Raw genomic sequence first — 10517 nt, 5'->3', positions numbered from 1 at the left:
AATCAGCACAACATTCACATTAAAAACAAAAAAAAAAAAAGAGTTACATTAAAAATAATTTAGCTGGACTGTTTATATCGGTAGCTACTTAAAGTAAGAGAAACCGTAAAAGATAGGCAAGTAATGAGTGCAGGTGGCGAAATGCTTGACTTGTCACGCAGGTGGCAGTAGCGCATATGTTTGGGACTTCTCCCAGCTCGTTCAGATCGAGTGAAAATCTGCAGCTACTTAATGAGAACAGATTAGCTAAACACACCAAGGTCATATGAGACAAAATGCGCGATTTGTTTTTTTAACTGGAGGAAGTGTGAGCCTCGAGCGAACACAGTTTGACAAGACGGATCTGTGCTTTGTTAAAATAGCGAAGCTTAAATGCATTTCATAAATCATCACATTATAGATATATACATAGTTACATGCCTAGGCTACTTGTTCTGGTATCACAGTTCAACCTTTCAGTTCAAAGAGTGATTTTGGTTCATGTGTTTCCACAGCTTTAGCTGATACTATGATTTAAGTTCGAAAACATACAAATTTCGTAATTCTTATTTTTAGTGTAATTGGACTTTTGACTTAAAGTAACTGAAATACAGAGTGATAACTAGCCCCGTTCTCCTCTATGATCAAGAACAAATACAATGTCACACATCTTGGATCACTAAAGGCCCAGAGGCCTCCAACCACTTGAGGGCCCCATACAGCAGCATATATTATCCACATTATAAAAATGCAGACAAAAAATATCTTCACTTCCACTGTGTTGAAATTCTCCACAAAAATTTGAAAGAGTCCAAAACCTTATTTCTGCTTACCTTAAAATAAATAATGCAGTATCCAAAATGATATTAAACACGTTCATGTAATGTCAAATTCATGGTTATAAGAATCCCAAACAGCTGTGTCATCATGTTTCAGTATATTTTTGTCTTTATTAAAATAGTAATTTCTAAACATTAGATAAATATACCTTTAATAGATTTACTTTATTTCAGAGTAAATTCAGTTTTACCCACTGCATGAAAATATCATGTAAAGGGCATCCCTGTGTCTGGAAGAAAGACAGAAATCCCAAAGAGAATATGCAGGTTTAGGTTCATAAATGCCATCAGTGGGTTTCCCCTGACTTCGAAGAAAAATATCTAACCATGTTCTCCCGTTGCAGAAAAGGAAACCAACATGATTGAATCACCAACTGATTGTGATTCATGCATTCTGTTACTATTCAAACAAAAGGTTTATCTGTTTCCAGAAGTAATCTAGCTTAAGCATCTAAACAAACCATACTCGTATGAGTAATTATAACCTGGCCGTATCTCCCACAAGCCCTTGAATAATAATGCGTAGCACTAGAAACTCCACTGTGTGACAGATGAGCTGACTTAGGTGGAACTTTTTTTTCCCATCATTATTATCTGCCACTAAAGCTGCTTTACACAAATCTAGGAAATAGCTCTTATATAAGATTCAGGAGAAATTAATTCTTGTTATTTAAACAAATACAAAATCACAACAAATTATTCAATTACATTTTCTATTAATTATTTAAATTATATTTTTTAAGGACGGCTTGACAGAAACAGAAATGTGTTCAAATGATCTGAGTTTTGTACAAGAAACATACTGTAAATATAAACAATACTCAAAGAGTTTTAAGATTGTCCGAAATATATTTTAAACCACATCTGACATCTTGTGGATCCACTGTGAAGATTATGATGAATCAGAGTCCAAAGATGTATCTTCTGAATATATTTTCTTAAGTGACTCAATCTTCCTTTTCAAACCACACAGAATATACGGCTGCATTGCTTTGGTCTTATTATTCTGCATATTAACAAAATTCAGTCCAGATACTGACTCCTCAGGCTCCCTTCACTGTCAGAGACATTCAGCAGCTCCACCACTTCATCTCCGTCAGTGTCCTCCTCTTCCTCAGCCTCCCTGGATGTCTGCAGCTCAACTTCACCTTTCCCTCCTAGCTCCAGGTAGCCTTTGGCGGGTGGGTTGGCTCTCCTGCTCCACACCCCAGGGTCAGTCTTGTTTTTGGCAGCCTGGGCCTCAGAGGTTTGATCGTCCCAAATCGAAGTTTGCATGGTGCTGTCAGCTTGGTCTCCTGATTCACTGCTTTGAACCCCAGCGTAGGGGGCCACTGCAACTGTAGACTTACTGGAACATAGCCCCATGTGTCCCGCTTTCTGTAAGAGGAGAGCTCCAAATACACAGTCTCCGTCTGCATTAAGAGTTCTCTTTGGACATGAATGCCGCTAATATTGCACTCACTTCTCATAGTAATCCATAAAAGGGTTGCTGGGAACCTATTTTAGTATTTTCCGCTCTCAGCTGGTTTGAACAGAAATCTTTGTCTTCAACAGGATCTGAAGAGCTCTTAACTTCACATGTCCCAGCAGCCTGCCACATCTCTCTGGCAGACACATATCACACATGCGCTTTTAGAACAGCCAAAAACAGTTTATTATGTGATATATTATGTTATCAACAGTAATTAACAGATAAACACACAGAGCAGAGTAAGGCTTATTAATAGTAAAGTATTAAACATTCAGTCTCTATATATCTCTCAGAGATAAGTCATCAAGATTCATCATACACAATAGTTAAAACTCAAATTCCACAGTTGGCAAAACTGGAGATTAGGCATCTATTATCTTTCATGTATGATGGAGATTCTGATAGTTTTGTCATTTTAATCTCACTGGATATTAGTGCTCCTGGTCTATAACTGGTCCCACTTTATATAAAGTTGCCTTAACTACTATGTACTTACATCAAAAAATAAGTACAATGTACTTATTGTGTTAATATTGTATTGCAAAACACTTTTGCTGCTATTGAGGTGGGAAACATGTAAGGTTAGGGACAGGTTTGGTGGTATCAGTAGGTTTAAGGGATTGGTCATAAATGTAATTACAGAACTTAATTACAGATTTAATTGCATGCAGATATTTTTCAAATATAAGTACAATGTAAAAACTTGTATGTACACAATAAGTGCATTGTACCAAATGATTAATTTAAATATAAGTACATAGTAGTTAAAGGGATACTCCACCCCAAAATGAAAATGTTGTCATTAATCACTTACCTCCATGTCGTTCCAAACACAATTTAAGATATTTTGGATGAAAACCGGGAGGCTTGTGACTGTCCCATAGACTGCCAAGTAAAATACACTGTCAATGTCCAGAAAAGTATGAAAAACACTGTCAAAATAGTCCATCTGCCATCAGTGGTTCAACTGTAATGTTACGAACCGACAACAATACTTTTTGTATGCGAATAAAACAAAAACAATGACCTTATTTAACAATTCCTCTCCTCTGTGTCTCTCCACATCACCATAGCTCATTATATGATAATATAATTTGATAAAACGAGCTGAATGCAGGCAGCTTACGCTCTTCTGTTTCAGCAGCGCCACAAGGATGCGCTGTTTTCGTTCAAATCAAAGTGTAAATACACGTAGAAAATGTATCCTTGTGGCACAGCTGACACAGAAGAGCGTACACTGCCTGCGTTCAGCTCATATTCTCCAAAGTGGCGCTATGATGATGTGGAGAGACACAGAGGAGACAAATTGTTGAATAAAGTCGATATTTTTGTTTTATTCGCCTACAAAAAGTATTCTGGTTGCTTCATAATGTTATGGTTGAAACACTGATGGCAGATGGAGTATTCTGACGATGCCTGTCACACTTTACTGGACCTTGACACTGTTATTTATTTGGCAGTCAATGGGACAGTCACAAGCCTCCCGGTTTTCATCCAAAATATCTTAAATTGTGTTACGAAGATGAACAAAGCTTTAATGGGTTTGGAACGACATGAGGGTAAGTGATTAATGACAAAATTTTCATTTTTGGGTGGAGTATCCATTTAAGGCCACTTAATATAAAGTGGGACCGAATAACTTCCTCTGATAAAGGAGAACAAAGCTTTTTCATGTCATGTATCACAGATGTATCACTGATAATTTTGTATTCTTGTATTGGAAAGTATGTATATTTTTTTAAGTTGTAAATAAAAAAGTTTTTGGAGTACATAAAACAATATTTAAATTTTTCTGGTTACACATTTTGCGTATAATTCAAACTTGGGTTATCTTTTCCTGGTAAATGAATCTCTCCCTGGAATGATTATGAAATTTTCTCATATCATTAATCATTTGATTATGCATCGGACCTCCAAAGCTGCACTGGCCCAACCAACGGTGTGAGTTTAGGGCAAAACTTTCAGTTGCTCCAACAAATGGCAGATGGGGAGGAAACCTGTTTGAAAACGTTGAAGTCGTTATTTCTAGCAGTGATCAGTTTTGTAATTTCTGTCATTTTTTTCATTTCACCAAGTATGTTTTACCTCAATTATTATTTCACATGTATGCACATGATTTTTGTCCTTATTTTTAGCTATGTCAGGATAATCTGTTAGCATTTAGTGAGTCACTCATGCTGGTCATATAAGGAACAGTATTTTTGTAATGCATTAACATTAAACTTCTACAATAATAAAAGAATTAGAATTTAATTCTATAACACTACAACACATTCATAAAATTCTAATTCATAGTGATCTTGTATTAAGTCTTGCGTTAAACACAGAGGAAAAAGAAAAGCTGTGATGAGTAGTCAAAAGAAAATTAGTTCAAAAGTCCCTTTTCAGAGATAACCTTTCTTTCAGCATAGAGTCATATTTCTGTGTCCAAAACAGATTTGGAAGGACATTCTCATAATGATGCTGCCAAATTTTCCAGGTGAAAATGATTCAGGAGATAAAGTGTTAATGAACGCTAGTTATACGGTAACTGTGACCCTTGGGTAAAATGGCGTTTGTGGGCATATGACAAATAACTAGTACTCAGCATTAAAGGGATTTCCCTGTTCTATGGAATTTTTACTCATTCGGGAGTTTAAAAGCTGAAGCCCTGAAAACTCATCAATCAGATCAATTGACAACTCTACGACAACTTTACAACTTCACGACAACTCAGAAATAGAGCAATGAATACCTATGCATGCTTCATATTTCTACTGGCCATTGGTCTTTCTGCTCAGATTTCAGAGTTCGATATAGACTTCAAAACAATGGTGAATACAGTCAGACTGGATGAAAATAGGACACTTTTGGTAAGTACTAAAAATCTTGCTACAAATTTGACTCTTTTGAGGATGTTTAAAAAGTACACATTTCTAAATGTTCAAACATCTGACTTACTTTCTTTCATTTACAGAACTGCAAAGAAAATTGCAAGGAGGTAAGAAAAAAGTACTCACAAACTGCTTTTGATTTTGTACTTGACTTGGAGTGAGTGCTGGGCTCCAGAATGTGCATTTGAAACTTGAAACATGTAGATACCTGTTAATACGTTGGGTCTCATACATGCTGTTGAACCACAGACTAATGCTTATCAGAATAACACAAGATAGTATCATATTTGTGCAGTGCTCTGACTTCCTTTCCATTTGCATGATTGTTCCATCTGTATAAGCTCAAATCCTTTTGCCACCAAAGAATACATTTTGCTTTGTTTTTTATAGTGTCTTTATTCTGAGACTGTAGACTCAAAATGGTTTTGCCATTGGCAGACTATACTTTAGAAACATGTCTGCTTTAATAAAGCAATAACGGTGGACTCTCTTCTCTTCTCATGCAGGAAGGACCATGCAAATGTCACAACTTCACTTGTTCGGTAAGGCATGTTTATTTTACAGTACACTGACCTGCAATCAGTTAGTAGATATGTATCAGTTATTCATTTCAAGTTTTCTTGCTTTATTTAGCTTACCTCATTACTAATGTAAATTTTACTCAGCAAAAGTGGCACAGAAGTGCTTCTGAAGTGGAATTTAGATGGTTTTACACAGACTGTTTAATGATTTTTAGAGGTGGCATAAATGCATTTACACAGCAATTGCAATTGTATACTTTGAAACTAGGGGCTGAGGTGGGTCTTCGCAGGCATGGCATTACACTTTTACACTGAATTTTGAGCAGGCATAGAGCAGCCTTACCTCAGCTGTATAAAGACACCTTAATAAGTGCTAAATCCACAGTATTGTGTCATTCTGTTTAGGTGAAAATTACTTTGAAGAAGTGCATTGAAATTGGCCTTGGCAAACTCAACTTAAACCAAACTGGAAATATCATCGAAAGACTGTCGGTAAGTTTCCCTTAGGGAATAATTCTTAAAAAACAGAAGTCACTTATGAATTACATCAGTTCACATGGTAAATAAAATAATTAATTCTTAAGTTGAGTAATATTAGAATGACTGTAACATCAACAGCTTAATTTTTTGCTTCACTCATTTGATGACATCAAGTTCTCTTTTTCTTTTCTTTTGTTTACTACAGGAGCTGGATTTAAAGCCTGAAAAAGAAAGAAAAGAGATATACCAAAGTCTCGCACTAAAAAAGTCTCCTAAAAGCTTCCTCAATGAAATTGAGAAGCTCTATCAAAGATTAAATGCAGAAAAATCTGGTTGATATTTATATTTATGTTTAATTTATATCATATTTATGTATTTATTCATTTATTTATTCTTATTGGTATGAATGGTTCCAACTGTCAAATGTAAAGATTATACAATAAAATCAAATTTCAAATCTAATGTATGTGTTAAAATAGTCTCATTACAAAACTTTTACATTTACATTTAGTCATTTAGCAGACGCTTTTATCCAAAGTGACTTACAAATGATGACAATAGAAGAAATCAAAACCAACAAAAGGGCAATAATATGTAAGTGCTGTGACAAGACTCGGTTAGCCTAACGCAGTACACGTAGCAAAGTTTTTTTTGTTTGTTTTCTTTTTATAAGAAAAAAAAGAAAATAGATTAGAAAAAGAATAGAGAATACTAGTGTCAGAGGCTCTCTCTCTTTCTTTTTAAGAAGACCAGTAGTAAGAAAAGAAATAGAATATAGAGTGCAAATGTTAGAGGGTCAAGAAGTGGCACAGAAGTGCTTCTGAAGTGGCGTTTAGATGACTTTACACAGACTGTTTAATGATTTTTATAGGTGGCATAAATGCATTTACACAGCAATTACAAACTTTGAAACTAGGGGCTGAGGTGGGTCTTCGCAGGCATGGCATTGCACTTTTACACTGATTTTTTGAGCAGCAATAGAGCAGCCTTAAACAGTTTGGTAAAGACATCTAAATGCAACTTCAGAAGCACTTCTGTGCCACTTTTGCGGAGTAAAATTTGCATTAGTAATGAGGTAAGCTAAATAAAGCAAGAAAACTAGTAACTGATACACATCTACTAACTGATTGCAGGTCAGTGTACTGTAAAATAAGCATGCCTTACCGAACAAGTGAAGTTGTGACATTTGCATGGTCCTTCCTGCATGAGAAGAGAAGAGAGTCCACTGTTACTGCTTTATTAAAGCAGACTTAGTTAGCTGGTAATTTTTCAATGTGGACTTATCCAATCAGTTAAAGGTGGTGTACAAAGATACAAATGTAAATACATTATATACTTATGCTTACATATTAAATAGCATACTTTACAATGCAGATTGAAAACTAATGTTAGTAGCCTATACCAAATTGGGATGTAGCCCATTTTACAAGGGTAGGTGTTCAAATAAACTATAAATATAGGCTATATTATTATAATATTTCCATACATTGTTTGCTCTTCTGTATATAACGGCAAAAGACAAAACGTTTTTGTCTTCATGCACTAATTTAAAAAAACATATGTCCATAATTTATCCTTGTTCTGACTACCTCCACAAAACGGTTTAATGCAAATACACATTTTTGTGCCACTAGAGGGCAGCAGCGGACAGCAGGACAGACTGATTGCTGCGAGAAACAGAATCTCCTACAGTGGCTATTTTAATGAATTAGGGAAACTGGATTCTAAAGCTCATTTAGAAAGTAATGTTAAATTTGTAAAAATTAACAGTAAAATGATTCTGGGTCAGTCAAAACTAGAAGTCTAAACAGGGTCCCTTGCTATACAAATATGGGGGACAACATGAATCTGAGAGTCTGGAGAATTTAGCAGAACATAGCTTCATATTTTAATAATATATTGCTTATATTTAAATTATATACTTAAATATAATAAAAATGAAAATATATTTATATGTTTTTTAAATATACAAATTCTATATAAATATAAATTATAATTTATTTTTAAATGTATAGAGTATATGTATTTAAAATATAAAAAGTTTATATTAATATAAAAATATGTGTATAAATTGAATTAATTTATATATTGTTAAATGTATATATTAAATGTACATATTTATATTTAAATAAATACATATTTGTGTGTTTCAATTATTTTTTATTTAAATAAATGCATTTCAATCAGATCCATTGGCACAGTTTTATAAAATCAAACACCTATAGCCATGCAGTCTGCATTTACAAATATTTGGGAAAAAATTATCGTTATGAATAGCTCAGTAATGTGATGGGATGCAAACCTTTGCAATAAGTCTAGTGAAATTTCAGTCAAGTTAGATATTCCATGGTCAACTGTGGTATTATTGGAAAATTAAAACGTTTAGGAACAGCAGTAACTAAAAGTCACAAAGCAGAGTCAGTAAGCGCTGAGGTGGCTGGTGTGTAAAAGATGCCAATGCCTTTCCTGATTCCATAGCTGAAGAGGTCTCAACTTCCACTGGCATTAATATCAGCAAAAAACTGTGTGACAGGAGCTTATGGAATGGGTTTCCATGGCCGAGCAACTGCATGCAAGCCTCACATCACAATTTACAATGTCTAGAATCAGAAGGAGTTCTGTAAAGCATGCAACCATGGACTCTGGAGCAGTGGAAACCTGTTGTGGGGAGTTACTCTTCTCTGCTTGGCAGTTTAATAGTTTAGAGTCTGGGTTTGGCGCATGTGTGAACTGTGAAGTGTGGTAGAGGAGGGATTATGGGATGGGGCTGTTTTTCAGGGGTTGGGCCCATTACTTTAAGTGAAGGGAAATATTAATGCTTCAGCATAGCAAGACATTTTGGACAATGCTTCCAATATTGGAAGGTGTTTGGGGAAGGCCCTTTTTTACTTTTTCAAGCTGTTATAGATGGAAAGGGAGGACCAAAAGCATGTATTTAGAATTTAAGTCTCTGTTGGTGTAATGGTCAGATGTTCCAATATATAATACATATTTTAAGTTTAGTCAACCCATGAATGTAGTTTTGGATGATTAACAAGCTCTTCAACACATTGTCCAAAAACTTTGCAAATACAGCTCACTTACATAAGGGTTCCATATTTGCGTGTCATAGTGGTAAGTTCTCTTGTTTTTTTGGATGTGCTCTTTGAATCTCTGACTGTGTCTTGCTTCACTTAAGAAATCCCAGTTTTCAAATCAGGGAATGGGAGAGAGAAAGTGAGATCGTGTTTGCTTACAGCCGATCCTCCTTTAAAATGATTCCTTTTGGTGAAAGGTTTAAATCTATCTCCCATCCTCCCATCTCTCTCTCTCTCTCTCTCTCTCTCTCTCTCAGCATGGTAGTTTTTAATTCTGTTTGTGCAGATGGCTGGTTGCCCCATTAGCATTCATTACAGATTCCTTGAGCACTTAATTATGGAACAAGAGAGAAGAGTGGCAGACGGAAACATTGAGGAGTCTCTCTCTCGCTCTCTTTCCCTGTCACTTCATTGCACCCTTAGGTCCATGTATGGCACAGATAAGATCCATTATTTTATTTTATTTTTTTTCAGAATGCCTGAATGGACAAGTATGTTCCATATTCCTTACCCTCATGAGGAATTATATAGATATGAAATATAAAATGTAATTTGTGTGACATAGTGCAAATTATGATTTGCTGCTCATTTTATGCAATGTCATGAACACAGTTCTGTCAGAAAGGCTGAGCATAGTCTAAAATGCTGAGAAGATTTCTGCAACTAATGGTACAGTAAAAAGTCGTTACACTAATATTGTCCAATTTAATCATGTTTTATGTCTTACTCATCATACAACTGAAAAAAAAAATTACAACTTCTGCAGCAGAGATCCACTGTCACTTCAAGATACTAAATACCAAGGACAATAAAAGTACTGGACACTTTAATTAAGTGTAATTTAATTGTAAATAATTTAAAGATTCAAATAAACAAATGGTCTGTCTGACTTAAAAGCAATAACAATATGTTTTAAAATTATTAGTAAGATAATTATTAGTAATGATTAGCTAATATTTAGGCAGCTGTAGCCTATACAGCGATGAAGACTTTGTGGAATATTCAAAAGTAATATAGCAAAAGCAAAAGCACACACACAAAATATTTACACAAACAATTTGGAAGCTACTGTTACTTATTGTCTATGCAATGTGCTGATAAAAGAAATATTATATGATTTAATTTTATTTTATTTTTTTCGAATAATGGTAAGCACAATTTTGTGTTACAAATGAAAACAAAGTACGAGCTTTTAACAATTTACTGAATCTATGATCTTGGCACAACTAAGGTTTGAGTTATAATAAACGAGACGACGTCTAGTTTATTCTTTTAGT

This window comes from Cyprinus carpio, chromosome A13, assembly GCF_018340385.1.
Source record: "Cyprinus carpio isolate SPL01 chromosome A13, ASM1834038v1, whole genome shotgun sequence".
Lineage (NCBI taxonomy): Eukaryota > Metazoa > Chordata > Actinopteri > Cypriniformes > Cyprinidae > Cyprinus > Cyprinus carpio.
The sequence above is the reverse complement of the archived record's forward strand: the minus strand, read 5'-3'. Positions refer to the sequence as shown.